At 43.8% G+C, this 17,650-nt stretch overlaps 1 protein-coding gene across 9 annotated transcripts in view; it reads right to left on the reverse strand.

Moving 5' to 3' along the window:
• The window catches only part of FAM168A (family with sequence similarity 168 member A), a 135,456-nt gene that overhangs the window by 88,705 nt on the left and 29,101 nt on the right, over nucleotides 1-17,650 (reverse strand). For 6 of the 9 annotated variants that reach the window (XM_085590935.1, XM_085590909.1, XM_085590937.1 and 3 more), the window contains exon 2: nucleotides 7,614-7,697. The exons of the other annotated variants lie outside the window; for them this stretch is intronic. The gene's annotated coding sequence lies outside the window, so the exon portion shown is untranslated. The remainder of the gene's footprint in view (nucleotides 1-7,613; nucleotides 7,698-17,650) is intronic. 9 annotated transcript variants of the gene reach the window in all.

Genomic DNA, 17,650 nt, shown 5'->3' on the forward strand with positions numbered 1-17,650 from the left:
GCTCTAGCCTGAGTCCACCAGAGGAACCAAAGCTATTAGCTTGTAAATCCCTATCCAAGCCCTTAATGAACTAGCAAAATAATCATCGAGCAGTATCTGGGAACAACAGCAAACACCTTTACTGGTAACTTCTGATGAATAATCAGCTTCATTCCAGGCACTTTTGCTGAAGAAACACCTTTCAAACACGACCCACCCAAAGACAAGGCAACAGCAGCTCCACAAATGTAGAGTGCTGCTTGTTTCCCTAGAATCCCAGAGTGGTTTGAGTTGAAAGGAGCCTTAAAGCCCATCTCATACCCATCCCCTTCCATGAACAGGGACACCTTTCACTAGACCAGGCTGAACACAGAGAAGAGCCTAGAGAAGAAACAAGGAACTTCATTTTTAGGTGGTCTCACAAGTTATAAGCAATCAATTATCCCCCACTTGCCATAGCCCTCATCTTTCATGGATGTATGACTTTTTAGGGAGTGACTCCTGGACAGAAATCCTGCTGATAAAGCCTCAGATAAATATAGAAGAAACTGAAGGTGCAGTTATTGACTTCCAGCCCCGTTCTGCTTTTTTGAACTTTGCAATCTTGACATTAAAGATGTCTTATTTTTAACTTGAAATGACACACTCAGCTGTATAGAACACAAACCACAACGATTCTCCTTGTTCCCAGCTGTGAAAGAAAGACTGACAGGCACAGGGAGCACGCTGAAGTGCCAAGGAATTTTCAGCCACAGTGTCCTGACAGGAGAGGGCAGCTGGGGGAGTCAGGCTCTGCTCCCAGGGAAAATTTCTTCCCCAAAAGGGTTGTAAGGAACTCCAAAATGAGAGAGAACTCTGGGCAGAAAGAATTTGTGATTTTGCTCTGCTATCAATTTGTCTTCAGTTTTCCTAATTTTTTTGTACCTAACCTCTCCATTACACAACCAGACCACATCCAAGGCTAAACAGGATCCTAATGATCTCCCATTAGCTAAACTTCCCAGCAGAACACTTCCAAAGAAGGAAGAGGTCAAAACCTGCCATCAGTAGAAGGAAAATTTCAAAGGACCAGGAAACCAGCTGAATTGTTCCTTTTCCTACTCCAAATCTGTAGTTAGTAAGGACCCACTCCCCCATGGAAAAGCTGCAAAGAAAGGCATAAAACAACCATAAAAGAAATACAAAAGTTTTAGAACAGCTGCTGTGTAGTATCTCCTGACTGGATACAACATGAATATGGGGAAAAAAGAGATTTTAAATGCTTGGTCTGTACAGCAGCAGGATCTCACTCATCCTGTTTTACTGATTCTGCTCCAAAGGGGCACAGACCACCTACTCCCAAATTGGACACATCCATGCTAAATTGTATGGGGGATTTCATCCACTGAGCAATGGCAGATTAGGAGGCTTTGAGAACAATTATGTGGGATGAAAAGGAGAGAGGGGGAACCTTCAGCCTTGAATGAGCACATGGAACACCAATGTCTAGACAGTGCTGACACCTCTGTCTATGGGAAGAGGGATTAGGGAAGCAATCTGGCTGTGCTGTCCCTTGTTTGATATGAAACCAGAAGACACTTTGGGCTAAAGGCCTGGCCCTGCTCCAAAAACCACTTTATTATGAAGGATCTGAAGAAAAGGAGGTCTGTAAGAGTGAGAGTGAGGTTTCTGCCTGGCAGTCACAGCAATTAAACAAGACGCCTTGATGAGGAGGAAAAAGCCATCCGAATAAAATCCAAGGTCTCAAAAGAACAGGAGAAAGTCATTTGAAGAGTAGGTCAAGCCTCCTGAGGGGATTACCTTTCCAGTTTGAGACTTAATGCTGGAGACACGCTTGGAAAAGCTGACCAGTGAGATCCTGCTGATCCCACGGATCACCCCGCAACATCTGGATGCTCCAGCGCAAGTCAAGTGTTAAAAGGGAATACAGAAAACTCTGTGAGTTAGGATCAAAACTCGCAGAACTGGAAGGTTCCTTCTCTTCCTTCCACCCTCCCTTTCTCCCTTACTATGAGATTGCTGGGTTAAAATGTGTCTCATCAAACCCCAGATCACATAAGAAACTTGAAAGATCCACTTCAAAGAGCTGCTTTGGCAAACAAAGCATTTAAGTCAATTTAATGCTTCTCATTCTGGAAAGAACCACTTCCTTCAATGGGAAAGGAAAATAAATAATGGAGAGACAAAGCTGGGAACATTTGTGGGAGCTGGGAATAACCAAGCCCAGGCTGTGGCTGTGAAGAGAGGGGGAGCTCCCACTTTCCTGCTTGTTCCAGTGCTTCCAACATGATGGACTCCTCTCCAAGGATGTGCTGAACTGAGAGTGAAAAACTAAACAGAAGCTCAAAGGCTTTCACTCTTACCCAAAAATCCATCTGCCAAACACAGCAGATGCTGGAAACTCACTTGCATGTGTTCAGGGAAGGCAGGAGGGAATACAGCTCTTAAATACATCCATGCCTCTAAAGATATTTGTCATTTCAGATCTGTGCTGCTGTTAGGAACCAATTTTTGCTAAAGATGTGTTTTAAAGGCAGTTCCCATCTCCCTGAATATCCAGAGGATATTTCCAGTTCAATACTCCAAAGTCCTACGGTACCACCATCATGTCTCCAGGCATCCAGGAAGAAGGGAGAAGGAACCTTCTAGTTCTTCCAGGAAATTAAAGCAGAGATGGAGGATCCAACTGTTGGCTCCTTAAGGACAAGTTGGGATGTAAGTCCAATCCAACCTTCTTTTTATGGAGCATTTAATGTGATAATATCTAAGACAGAAGGAAACTTTATACAGACAGAGGGAAATCTTAATTCTCAGACAGACCAGAGGCAATTACCAAAATTATAGCAATGGAATTGTGTTGTTATTTTCTTGCAGTCAAGCATAATTATGGAAAGTCTACTGGAAAGAAAGCTTAGGCTATGATTTGCATTCTAATTAATTTTCAAACTTTTGTGTGGAGAGTTGATGGCCAGAACTGAGAAGTACAGGAACTACCAGACACTGAAATACATTCATCAATATAATATAGGATTTCCAAGGATACAACACAAACAATGCTTCAGGGTTTAGGGCTTTTTGGTTTTTTTCCAATTAGCCTGTAGAAAATGGATAAAGATGAAAAGAAAAAACCACCAGTGCTACCACATGGCTCTGCTGGGTGGTACAACAAGATGAGAGGCAATGGGAAGAAACTGGAATAAAGTAAGTTCCACCTGAATGAGAGGAAGAACTTTGCTGTGAGGTGACCATGCACTGGAACAGGATGCCCAGAGGGGGTGTGGAGTCTCCTTCCCTGGGGATAGTCAAAACCCACAATCCCAAGGATGGTGGACACAGTCCTGGGTTACCTGCTCTTGGGGATCCTGCTTGAGCAGTGAGATTGGACTAGATGACCTCTGTGTCCCTTCCAAGCCCAGCCATTCTGGGATTCTGGAATTCACATGCAGTTGAAGCACTGCACAGTGGGCAGATCCAAAGGCTCCTGAGAATATTTTTCTTCCTGAGGTTTACCAGCATGCCCAGGGCTCACAGCAAACCCTCGGGATATCGTTCCTGCCAATCTGACAAACCCAAGTTATCACTTCCACATGTTAAAAAGGAATACTTCTGTACTAAACTATCTGCAAAGTTCTGCCCAATTGCCTTACAACTTTATTGATTATAATTGGCTCTTGCTCCTTCAGCCCAAGAATGTCACACAAAATTCTAATTATACAATCCAGCATGAGACAGCCAGAGATACAGACCCTCTAACAAGCTTAGGCAAAAATCAAAGGGCTAAATCAAAAACTGGCTCACACCAAGTCTATTCTTTGTGCAGTCAACCAAGACTAATTAATGCTTTTAATGGCAGTTTACCCCTTTTGGCACCATAAATCAGAGCAGGCAGCTTTTCTGAATTAACAAAAGAATCTGTGAAAGGTGTAGCTCATTAAGCACACTCCCAAATTCAAATGCACTTAATCAGAACCAGGTACATTAAGCAGGACTGTACTCCAGGAGCAGAGTAATCTGCAGCCTGTACACAGGGAACATTCATTCATCAACACAAACAAGGCTGGCACGCTGGGAAGAGGGGCTGAATTATACATCTGAGAGAAAGGCCCCTGCTTCCAGCATGGCTTTTGTCAGGGCAGGAATGTGGAGAACACTGCGGGAAGGCGCTGTGGAAAGGTGGGAGGGACAGGGAGGATGTTTCCCATAAGCTCACCTCAGCCACAGAGCCCTTGAACAGAGCATGCTGCTGCTGCTGCTGAGCTGTTGGAGCCGATCCAGACAAGGCACCAAGGTGATCAGAGGGGTGCAGCAGCTCTGCTGGGAGATTTGGGATTGCTCAGCCTGGAAAAGAAAAGCTTTGGGGTGACCTAATTGTGACCTTCCAGGACCTGAAGGGAACCTACAAGAAAGATGAAGACAGACTCTTTACAAGGGCCTGGAGTGACAGGAAAATGGGGAGTGAAGCCTTCTCTTGAACTGACAGAGAGGTTTAGAATGAGTCTTAGGAAGAAATTCTTCCCTGTGAGGGTGGGCAGGCCCTGGCACAGGCTGCCCTGAGAAGCTGTGGCTGCCCATCCCTGGGAGTATTACAAGCCAAGTTGGAGCAACCTGGGATAGTGGAAGGTGTCCCTGCCCATGACAGGGGGTGGCACTGAATGGGCTTTAAGGTCCATTCCAACCCAAAACATTTGGGGATTCTGTGACGTACCTAAATACGCTGTAATAGATCACACAGGGCAACTTCCTCCTTGTATAAGGTGATGAATTTATAAAGATTAATGACCCAGTATTTCATCCTAGGCAACACTCTTTCAAATACTTTTATGAGTCAGATCCACTCCTCTAAAAAATCCCCTTTTAAAATGTTTTTGCCACAGTTTCTTCCCAATATCCCACCTAACCCTGCCGTCTGGCAGTGGGAAGCCGTTCCCTGTGTCCTGTCCCTCCATCCCTTGTCCCCAGTCCCTCTCCAGTTCATGGAGCCCCTTCAGGCCCTGCAAGGGCTCTGAGCTCTCTCTGGAGCCTTCTCCTCTCCAGGTGAGCACCCCCAGCTCTCCCAGCCTGGCTCCAGCCCTAGAGCAGCTCTGGGGCCTCCTCTGGACTCTCTCCAGAAGCTCCACGTCCTCCTGATGTTGGGGGCCCCAGAGCTGGATGCAGCACAAAACTTGGCTTGACAGAATTCTTTTTCCGTATCACATGTTCTCTGAAAGGAATTTTGTTCCCCAAAACAGAGCTGGCAATGCAGGAAAACTTCAGATCTGTGAACAAAGGATTCGCTCCTGAGCTAAAGAAATTCACAAAATGATGTTCCCAACAGCATTGAAGTGTCCAAGAGCTGCTGGCAAAATGCTCCACTTCACCTCTGGATTCAGTGCATATCCAGCCCAGTGAAGAGCCCACCAAACCGGTAGAAATGCTCAGGAGACTTAAAGTCCAGGAATTTTCCACGAGTTCAGAAACATTGAGAAGCAGAAGTATAAAGTCCAGGCCCAGTTCCAAATTCCACTCACACACACTGGATAAAAACCAGCCTAACATAAAAGCACATTTAAAAATATTTACATCAAACCAAACCATTACAGAGATAAGAGAGGCATTTATAGAAACACATGGATTTTACACACATACACACCCCCCATGTTTAACTATTTAATTGCTGGAATTTCAATTAGGATGTGGGAAAAGTGGGGTATTTCCCAAACAAGAAACAACCTAAGTAAGCTAAGACACGGAGAACTCACACATTCAAGTTTAACTCAATTTCCTCCATCTTTTGATTTCTGAATGAACACTGACAGTTCAACTGAAGATCAAGTCACCCAAAAGAAAATATTTGCTGGAGATCCCCAGCAAGGCAATCACAGCCTGGAGAGCAAACTTGATCTGCTTGGTCAGTCAAGTCTCCACAGGCTCCATCAATTCCACTCTTGAGCTTCAAATTTCTTCTGGAGCTGGATTGGACCAGAAGCCTTTGGAGCAGGAGCCTTCTTGTGCAAAGCCAACACTTCACATATTCCCTCTTGAAACACAATCTTGTTCTCTGGATCTCCCACCCATCAGTTCCAGTCTTTCTTTATGCCCCTTCTCCGCCCTCAGCACCCACCAAACCCACCCTTGGCTTTGCCTCTCCTCTTCCACAGTCCTGGACTTCTGCTTCGCAGATCCCAAAAAAGCTGCACAGCCCAAATGGGGGAAAACATAAAGAAAAAAGGGATAGGAGAAGCTTCAAAGCCTCTTTTTTTTTTTTTTTTTTTTTTTAATTTATCCTTTTTTCTAGTATGAAGAGAGGAAAAAGGGGGATCAGAAGATGGACAGAGGATTGCTGTTGTTGCCTCAAAGCTGGCAGAAGCAAGAAAAAGCTTTTCTGAAATCCCTGGTATTTTCTGTCTCATCCCACCTAAGCTGGGGTGGTGGGAGAGGAAGAAATATTGGATTTTATCTGTACCCAAAGAGGAGGCATTGATTTAGGGCAGTTTTTCCCAAAGCAGGGCTGGAGTGCTAAATTATTGTGAGGATAAGGGTCAGAGTGTGACCAAAAGTTTGATCCCAACACAGTGTGGCAGACCCAAGAGCAGCTGACATTTAAAGTTCATGTCATTAAGCGAGCAGCAGAACATATAAAATGGAAAAAAAATATAGAGTCAAGCCTGTTTTTTCCATATTCCTGCACAAGAACAGCTGGATGAGGTCAGACAGACACTTCAGCCACCCCTGCGTTTTCTCTGCTCAACAGGGAAGTGTGATTCCCTAAGGAAAAACTGAAGGGCAGGCACACAGGGACATTTCCCAGCACACTTTCCAGAGGGATTTCCTGAGGGAGCACGTTCCTGTTTCACAGCTCCTGTAGATCATGTTCTCCCACTGTTATAACATATTAAATTATCTTTTATATATATATACATACATACACACACACACACACACACACACACATACACACACACATATATATATGTACATGCTCAAAGGGCTTCACCTGCTCAGGTCTCATCATGCTGGGCTCTATAAACCAAAATAAGGAGTTAAGATAGAAACTGCTCCAACCAAATTACTCTGCAAAGTTTCTGTCTGAAAACATTGTTTCCAGCTTTCTTCTCCCAAGAAATAGACACTATTAGAAAACAATTTGCCTGTCTCCAGGCAAATGACAGAATTTTATATCAGGAATGGTGTCTGTATCAACCTGGCGAATTTTGACCCAGCTAATGAACACAGGTCTCCTTTTTAATATAAAACAAAAATGTATGATTTACTAGGAAGATATTAAGAATAATGAACACTAAAAAAATAATCCCTCTCACAATTCTTTATAGGAGCAGCACATAAGTACTGTGTGTTTTACTCAGGCTGCTGAAGACCCGATGTTTATAAACTTTCTAAATCAACACAATAAAACACACCAGGCACACAGTGTTGCTTGGAGCTTCAGCTTATGCATTTCTCGACTCAGAAATAACTTCTCATTTGAAAATGTAAAGTGCTTCTGTAGCATAGTGAAAGAAGAATCCAAACCGTATCAAACAGCAACAGCTGCAATCTCCACGGCATCCAAGGCTTTCCTGTCTGGAAGGAGCAGGGGAAGGGTTTTGGGAGGAGCAGCTAAAACTGAAGGGCACAAAGAGAGGATGAACTGGTACCTCTTGGAGACGAGCTTCCTTGGGATGGAGATAATCCGGAGAGGAGTGTGCCTGGGCAGGGAGTCTTCACAGCATTCCAGAGCTCTGCAGCAGCAAGGACAGAGAGAGAAAAACACCCGTGAGGCTCTGTGGAAAACCTGCTGGAAGAAAACATGGCTCTTCCCAGCTCAGAGTGGTCTTCACCTCCACTGGAGCAGAAGGAGAGATGGGACATGTAAGAAATGCAGGCAAAAAAAGGAGGAGCTCTGGAGCCACAGGATACAAGGAGAGGGAAGGGATACCAGAGCTGGCAATACAACCAAGGCCTTCCCAGCTTCTCACAGGGAGAAAAATAAAGTCCAAGCTTTCATTTAAATACTTGTTTACCAGCTATTTGTCAGGATTTGGGACTAAACAGGTTTTAGCCTGAGTTTTACATGTTACTCCTACATCCTCCCTTCCCAGCTGACACAAAAGCTCCAAAAACTGAAAATGAAATCCCTCAAAATGAAGTGCAGCACCCTAAAAAAGCTCTCAAGGCACTCCACATGCTTTATACATTATAGGGAGGAACAGAAACCCTACTGTTCCCATTAGCAGGACCAGCTCCTCAGAACAGTTGTTTATTTTAATCAACCCAGTACCAAAAGGTTTACATTAAATATTTTTTTATGGTTTCTAACCACTGATCCTTGTTAGTTTGCATTCACTCAAAAAACACTCTGAGGGAGAAAGCAGGAGGCAGAAAACATTGAATCCAGTAAAACAACTGAGGTTTTTTTAGGGAGTGCTGGTACAGCCCACCTTTCCCAGTAGAATTATACCGCCACACCATTCCAGCCAGCTAATGAAACAGCATGAATTTGTAAATGAAGAGAAAACAGTAAAATCTTCATTTTTACTGAATCTTTCTTCTTCCTGTCTCCTGCAGGAAACCACCACCTGCCATGAGAGATGGCATCCTTGGAGAGAAGTCAAAACCCACCCTGCTGATGCTCCAATGTCGCAGTAATCCCAACCCTGGTGCTAGCAGGAACATGAGCACACTGAGGAAAACGGGTCAGGAACCTCTCTACCTGTTGCCTCCATGGGTGCTTGACTTCTGTATTTCTACATTATAAGAAGCATATTCATTCCTTGGAATTTAATTCTGGTTTCAGGCTTTTTGACTTGTTTTTATGGCCCTTCAATTCAGAGATGGAACCCTAAAATATCTTCAGGAGAAAGAGGAAAGTGTAAGTGAATTTCAGAAGAGACAAGGACTTGACAAATCTCATCCCATCAGGCTCTGCAGTGGCAAATTAGTCTTTCTCAGAGCACATTCTGTACTCAAAGTAGCCTCGGTACTTCAGGAGGTACCAAATATAACACAGCCCCATTTTAACTTCCTTCCAGGAATACACACACTCATTTATTAAGAAGACGTGGGCTGCAGCTTCACTTCCAACAGCTTCAGTAACATTTTGTAAAATTAAACAAATTACTCCTTTTGTGGCAAGAAAGAAGCTGAAAATAAGTGTTCAGGCAAATGGGGGAGAAAACCATTTCCCTCATGTCTTCCTCCCCCATTAGATTTCGGGAAAGCAAGCTTTGCCTGCTGTACCAGGCTCAGCATCAACCACGGGATCACCAACCACTCCTTCTGCTGCTTCCACACCTCAATCCCCACACCTTCACCATTATTATTTCATTTCAGAGCTGCTTTGATACCTCAGTTTGCTCCAAGTCCCCATTTTGGGGTATTTTCACATCCTCATGTTTGTATAAACCAAGGAAGTCCATAGCTCTTGCTGACAAGCACTAAAGGTGAGTGTCCAATGGTGCTGAACATCCAGAGGGTTTCCAGGATTTGGCAGGAGGACAGCACTTCCACAGCCTTTAATGCTGAGGGATTCTCCAAACATTCCCCCTTTTGTTCAGTTCTGGCTGCTACAAAGAGGGAGAAGAACAGTCCCCACCTCTCATTAACCTTGGTGCTATATGTTTCTTTAGCCGCAACAGCATCAATACCTGCTCCCATTGTGCTGCCACACAGGAGATTAACCCTGTTTTGGATTTTTTTGGCCCCTTTTCTGTCTTTTCCTGACCAGAAGTCAAAATGATTCAGTTCAGAGAGAGTGGATGCTGCTGCTGCAGAGAGAAGCTGTGAAAAGCTGCAGAGAAGGAGGCTGTCCAGCTGCCAGCACACATCCCTGCCCTCTGCCACCACTCAAAAACTGGCAGGGAACAGTCAGGATCGACCAAATTTGGATGTATTTGCAGAAAAACCATCAGTCCCAATCAATATCTTTGAGTGGAAGTGCAAAGGCATTCATTAAAGAACAAGAAAAAACCAAATGAATTTGTGAGAAGGTATGCCTTTGGAAAATCTAGGGAAATAGCACAAGGCTGAGAAGTCCTGTGGGCACAACCTTGCTCATCAAGAGTGTGATCTGGGATTTAGTCAGGGAAAACTTCAAGAACACAGAAAAAACCAGCCCTGCCCTCTGTGGTGCAACCTGTGCCAGGGCCTTACCACCCTCACAGCCAATAATTCCTTCTCCATATCCCATCTAACCCTGCCCTCTGCAGTGGGACACCACTCCCTGTGTCCTGTCACTGCAAGCTTCCATAAAATGTCCCTCTCCATCCTTCTTAGCAAGTTAAGCAAAGATACCAAAGCAGGTTCCTGCAGCCCAGAATTCTTCCTTCCCTTCCTACTTTTTCCTTGCTATGAAAGAGATTAAATCCCTTAATATTTCCTAAGATTACTGCAGCTACTAAGTAGGGAAGCTCATTCCCTAATATCTTCATCAATTCCACATGCTATTTCAAGCAGCAAAACAAGATTTTTAATTCTATCCTCCTTCCTATGCCTCTCATTTAGTTTTCTTCTTTTGTTTTAGTAGCTACACTTCAATGATGATCTTACTACAATTATTCTTCTATATTTCTATTTTAATCCCTTCCTTTCCTTCTTTCCACAAAACTGGACTCCAGTGATAGGAGCTGGGTAGATGGATTATAAAATAGATTGAGTTAATTAAGGTGTGGTGATTAAAACACCTGCTTTGGTAAATTGCAGAGGGTTCTGATAAAATAGTGGTAGCAAAAAAATACACTCCACAACTGCTTATCAAAAGAAGATAAAAACATTCAGCAAAAGTCTGACATTCTGCAGGGTCAAATCATATTACACAACATTTTGGGTTTAGCCCTCTGAATAACCAAACCCCACATAATGGAAAGGGAAAAGTTCCCCAAAAGTCAGTGTTCACTTTCTTTACTGCCTGTTTTCAACAATTTTCCTAAACTTCTTCTAGAATTGACTCTGGAATAATTATTTTCACTTGTGCAAGTTATATATTATAAGGCCCCTCAGGGTTTCTAAGTCACAAACTACTTTGTAATGAAAAGAAAACAATTTCATTATCTAAGATTATTGTTAATTGAAGGAAATATTGACTCTACGGCTCACAACAGTCAACCTGCATTAAGTGCAACATAAAAAATTATATGCAACTGTTGTCTTAGAAATAAAAATAAACCTTTCAGTGAAAGCAGCATCAGTGTGGCCTTTTCCTCTATTAAAAAAAAAAAAAATCAAAGCAAAACACTCCAACACAAGCCTTCCCTGCATTACAAAAGAGGGATTAATGGGGATCTATATGGACATTGGGAAAAGCCCTGGCAGGTTCATTGTGAAGATTAATTCAGACACCTTTATTCAACACAGGGAATGGAATTAAAGAAACAGAATTTAAAGGCAATAGGGTGCAGTGTTAAGCCATGAGCAAGCAGACACCACAGAGAGGTGGAGCCTAATGCACTTAGGACCTAAATTCTGGAAGAATAGGGCAAAATGTTAGTGAATACATACAGATTATCCAGAATGGATCCAAGTTCCATTCTGCTCAGAGCACATTAAAAAAAAAAATCCACCTGGAGCAACTGGAAGTAAAAACATCTGTGCAAATACCTAGCAGGAAATAAAGGCATGGAAAGAAATAATTTTGGAAGGCAGAGAACATTGCAGGAAACCACAGGGTCATTCCTGGCTGGAAGCACCTTCCTGTCTTTCCTCTCCTTAAAAACTGGCAGTTGCCTTTGTGCCATCAGGACTGGCCCAGAGCTGTACTGAGACCTGGATTAGGGAAGGGATCCAGGTCAAAAATAACCTGGGTTTGCTGTTCCCTGATCTGGCTCACTGATGGCCCTGGGAGAGCTGGACCAGCAGAGCCCAGGGAGCCCAGCACCGGGAACAGAACAGAAGGAAGGAAGCTCCCAGGGACAGCTTCACCCTGGAGTTAGGAAATACAGGAACAGCCAGAACTGGCACGGAGCAAGAGGGGCAGCACCAGCAGGAATTCATCCCTGGATTCCCCAAACACTGATGATGCTCAGGAGGGAAAGGCTCCCAGAGCTGCCTCCAGCTCCTGAGCTTCCTCCTGCCAAAGACACATCTCCAGCACTCAGCTAGTGGAAGAATTGGAATTGTTGGGAGTCACCAGCAATGGCTTTGGCCAGTCAGGAGGAAAAGGAGCTTTTAAGGAAGAGGGTGAAAAGGGCCATGTGCTTCAGCAGCACCTTGCACACATCCACCACGGGAAAACATCCCTCCAGGAAAACTCCATGGAACAATACACAATGACTCAACATCTCCAGATGTGCAATGAGCTTCTCAAATTAGCTTCTTGAAACTCCAGAGTATTAAATATTCCAAGATCCTCCTTCATTTTTTACATGCAGGATCAAAGTAACAACTCAAGAGGCAAGAAAAGTGTGGAAAGCATTAAACTGGAAAAGTTGGCATCATCCTTTCTCCAGGAACATCCTGTTGGCTTGGCCCCCAAGAAAGACAAGTGATACACATCAGGATTCTAAATGCCACCCCTGACCACACCTCTCTTTGACATCCTGTCCACTGTATCCTTAGAATAACTTTCCCACCTGGAGGATGCCAGCAGAAGGCCAGAAGGGCAGAGCTTAGGAAAAGCAGCAAATCCCATCCGCATTTTTACTTACTCACAGTCACTGATTAAAAAAAAAAAAAAAAAAAAAAAAAAAAAAAAAAGGAGTCTAATCCCCTGGAAAACTGGAGGGGTTGCTTTTGGAGCCAAAGAGCAGGAAAAGGACAACTGCTACTGAAATATCAGCACAGGGCTCCCTGCTCCTGCCAAGCTCTGGATTTCAGGTGCTGAGCTGGAGTTGATGCAGCAGCAGGATGGGTGGATTCAAGATATTTCAGTCAGACACTCTAATCTGAACTCCTACCAGCAGATAAAAGAGACTTAAACAGAGTGAGAGCTGGTTTGCTTTTATATTTAGCTCTATTTAAAAGAGACTAATTTATCTAAGGCCAGTCTTTCAAACATGCCAGTTTGCCAAGAAATATCGCACTGCACCACATCTGCAAAGTTTGTAATCCAGAAAAATACATGCTGAAGATAAACGCCCTCATTCTTGATTTTCACTTCATTGTGTTTAGAAAAGCAAAAGGCAGTAAATTCTAGTCTGGTTTAATAATCTACTTCAATTTACACAGGCCGTCTTTAGGAAAGGGTTTTTCTTCAATCTCCAAACTCCGAATAACTGGAATATCAGAATCATTCAGCTCAATGCACTGCTGCGTAGCAGTTTGGGGAGACAGATCCTACTGCTAATAGAGCACAGAAATTAAGCACTGAGAGCCCCTTCCAGTATCTAAAGGGGCTCCCTCAATCCTTCTCCTCTCCAGGTGAGCACCCCCAGCTCTCCCAGCCTGGCTCCAGTCCTCAGAGCATCCCCATGGCCTCCTCTGGGCTCTCTCCAGCAGCTCCAGGTGCTGTTGCTGTGTCCCCAGGGCTGGGGCAGTTCTGCAGGTGGGGTCTCACCTGAGCTCAGGGGCAGAATCCTCTCTCTCTACCTGAATTCCAGGTTAAGAACAGCCTTTTTCCACTGCAGCCACACAAGGCAGAGTTGTAATATTTTCTCCACCGTCCTCAATGGAAACATGACAACAAAATCAATTTGCAGATTGTTGTATTGACAGAGACACTTCCTGCTGGAGTTATTTCCATCTGAAAAACCAACTGAGCCACACAGATGAAAACATTGTTTAAACCGTGATTCTGCAAGGAAACCTTTCAGCTCTAGAAAATTCACCCATTCCAGACCTCATGTACGTCTTGGGAAAAGGAGTCCTGGTCAAAAAAGGGCTTCACAAAACTGACTGGTCTTTTTTTATTTATCCATAAAGTTTCTCAAAGCAACAATTGACTATTTATCAGGTATTTTGCCTTCCATTATACCCAAGGCACAACATTCTGCCATACCTGAGCAGCATCCCTGTGCTGAACCACACTTCATTAAGGAATTAATTGAGCAATTCAGACAGATTAGGTAGCAATAAAAATTATTTTAAGGTGAGTAACTGCCTTTCCATAGAGGTGTTCCCAAAGTTCCCCACAATCTTTCAAGGCCTTTAATTACTTTCAATAACAAACTCACTTAAGAGCTTAAAAGCAATTAAAAATGAGTTAAGTCAACATTTCTTTCACTGGGGTTTATTAAGCACTTGTTTGAAGCAGTCCCAATCTCTCCTTCCTTTAGAAGTCATTGGCAATTTCTGCCACAGTAGACTTGATTTTTGTTCACTTAATTCCCTGTGCCACGCAGGGCCAGGTATTACAGTGCTGGTGGAAAACTCACCAAAATGTAGAGTAATATTCCCTAGTTTTTAAAGACATCATGGGGGAACCCCCCCCAACACTCAAGTACTTCACCTTCCTCAACACTGCACATGGATTATAAAAATTCCTGATAATATTAGAGCAAAATAACAAGCTTTCCTCCAGCTTTTGCAAAAGACTTTAATCATTTCCTGTTCCAATCCCAGCATGGACCTTGCCTAAGGCACATTAATCCTTACCCCACACATTTATTTCTGCAGTCAGGTCAGGTCACCAAGCAGGCCAGAAATGGTCCCTTATTAATTCTTTAGTCACTGTAGAGTGTGGATTTCCTCATTTCCGGCACTGCCATTTCCCAGGTTTCTGGTGTGTGTTGGTGCTCCTGAACTTTCCCACTGGCTCCTACAAATCCACCTTCTCATGCCAAACACTTTCCTGTGCTAACATCTCCTCAATGTTGTCCTCCTCCACCCTACCCCAGACCTACATATTCCACATGCTCCTCTATTTTATTTCCCAGTGCTATTTGAAAGCTACTTTTACTTGCAGAAAAAAACCCAGACTTAGCTCCAAAGAATTCCTAAAAGTGTATCTTTTTCCATTCTCCTTCATACAACAGGCAGTGTTTCAACTCTCAAATTATTCAACAAAGGGAAATGGCCTCCCACTGCCATAGAGCAGGATCAGATGGGATATTGGGAACAAATTCTTGCCTGGGAGAGGGGGTAAGGCCCTGGCACAGGTTTTCCAGAGAAGCTGTGGCTGCCCCTGGATCCCTGGAAGTGTCCAAGGCCAGGCTGGATGGGGCTTGGAGCAACCTGGGATAGTGGGAGGTGCCCCTGCCATGGCAGGGGACTGGAACTGGATGGGCTTTAAGGACCCTTCCAACCCAAGCCATTCCACAATTCCATGAACTTCTCATTGTTTTACTTTCTTCCATGCAAAATGCAGCTTCCCTAAGAAAGGGCCATGTCAGATTTAGTGCAGAATGCACATCAAAATTAAGTAACATATGACAGATCCTATTTTGCTTCTCCACTGGCTACAGTGAGAAATATTCCATAGCAAAGGGTAGCACCTGAGCTTTTCTTCAAGTGCCCTTGCTGTATGCTCCCTCTGAGAGCCATGGAATCCTTCAGGATGGGAAAGACAGCCAAGATCATGAAGTCCAACCTTGAAAAGCTGGAAAAGCCACAATCAAGCTCCAGAGAAGCACCAATTCCTCTTCAAACAGCCCTGAAAATGTGCTGGGGGGACCACAAGAGAGAAGGTAGCAGTGCCCCTCTTGCAGAGATGAGAAATAAACCATATTAGACAGACCACAGTCCATTCTCATTAAGATATTTAGGAGTTCAACTCCCACTGAACCAACAAAGTTAAATTCCTAAATTCCTCTGCAGATCCCAGAACCAGAGAAGCACAGTTCTTTGAGCTGGCTCGTTCACATTTAATGTTTGTTGTGTGTTCTGAAGACATCAAAATGTACCAAAACCTTCAAACATGCCACAGTCACCAAACCTTTGCTTCTACAATTCCTTTGCTACCTTTGTTTCCACAGGAATTCCAGTCCAGGCTGTTCTGGTAGGGGTGACAGGTTCAGCCATTTTATGCTTTCAGCAGTCAGAACACAGCTCCATTTTATTTCATGCACTGCAATCAGAGTTTTGCCCTTAGTTTGGCAGCTTTTTATACCATGCAATAACTATTAACTCCCTTTGGCATAATTTATATGAATCATTGATTTAATGCAGATAGCAAAGAAAAAGAAAAGACCTATTAAGTCATCTAAATGACCCAAGCAGCACCACTGGATTGTTCTCAGCAGCACATTTGCTGCTCTTGTTTGAAATGTGCTTGCACAGCACAAGCACAAAAACTGTCTGCAGAGCAGACATGTTTCACTAGCAGATGCTCTAAGTCAACATAGCTTGGAAATATTCAGTTTATAACTAAATGTTGTACTGCACTTTCACTCCTCCAAACAGGCTTTAATGTTTCTTGAGGGGGTTAGAAGGGGATATTTGTATTTCAGGAGAAAATACTTCCCTGACAATTTCCAAGTGGGATCTAAAGCTTGCATGTCCAAAGTAGGACCTGGAATATCCTTGGACCATCTCTCACTGCAAGAGGATGCCCAAGTCTAGGCATATAAATAAGACAGATATGGAATGTATTTTCAGGATGGGTTTTGGTGGTTTTTTGGTGTTGTGTTTTGTTTGTTTTTTACTCTCTAGAAGAAGATAAGGTGGGACTTCCCTGATGGAATTCCAAGAGCCAAACTCCTGGCAGATGTGTTCTCTAATCTAAATATTTCTAATGGGGATTCCCATGTTTCCTCAGGCAATAGCTCAGGTTTGGGGTTGTTTTTCCTGTCTTACCATAAATTTTCCTTCCAGTCCATCCATGGATTTACAGATGGTGCATGCTACCCTACCTACCAAATCCTTGAGAGTTTAGATGCGTTGGTCTCACTGTGACCCCTCAGGGAGGTTCACACACGTCCTTGGGGTGGGATTCATGGTGGGATTCTTGGGGTTGTCCTGAGCGTGGCCAGGATTTGGACAAAATGATCCTTGTGGGGCCCTTCCAATTCAGGATATTCTGTGATTCCATGATTATTTCTTGTAATAAGCAGCCCTCTGGGAACATCAAACCACTGACCTTGACTCATCCATCTCACAGCACATCACTCCTTGGGATGTGGAAAACCTTCTTAAATCTAAGAGAACAACATCCACCCTCAAAGCTGCTCAGCTCCCTACTGGGAGCAATCAAGGAACTACCAGGAGTACTGTGGCAGGAGGAGAGGTGTTTGTAATTAAGCACCTCTGCACAAATGCAAATTAAACATACCCTGTGCTTTATTTGAGTTTAGCAGAGCCCGACTCTGCTTTTGCTGGCACAGCTTGGAAAGCTGTGACCTAAGGGGAGGGAGAAGAGGTTTGTGCAAGGAGTGCTAAAACAAAGCTAAGCAAAATCATTTCACAGGCCACTCCAAAAGCTCCCCTCTGTGTGCTTCCTTGACCCACTAAAAGCCTTCTGCAATAAACAGCCAAACACACAGATGTCCACGGCCCTCCTGCAGAAACCATTTGCACTGTAAACAGGACAAAGTGGGGGGGGAAACAATGCTGAGAATGTGCAAGAATTACAAGTCCTAAATTTCACTTTGTACCTCACACTGCAGTTCCTCCACAGATTCACTGCTCCTCCACAGAAAGTTCCTGAGTAGAGATCTGTGATTTGGCAGGACCTTGAGAACCACCATGGGAAGAGAGACCAAAAACCAGAAAAGTGGCTAAAAACAAGTGGGACATTAGAATAACAGCAAAAACCAGGGGAATAATCAGGAAAATGCTGTCAGGAAAGATACTGAAGAATGATCACTGTCATGAGAGCTGAGATCAC

The sequence above is a fragment of the Lonchura striata genome, chromosome 1 (genome assembly GCF_050655825.1).
Source record: "Lonchura striata isolate lonStrDom1 chromosome 1, ASM5065582v1, whole genome shotgun sequence".
In the NCBI taxonomy this organism is placed as follows: domain Eukaryota; kingdom Metazoa; phylum Chordata; class Aves; order Passeriformes; family Estrildidae; genus Lonchura; species Lonchura striata.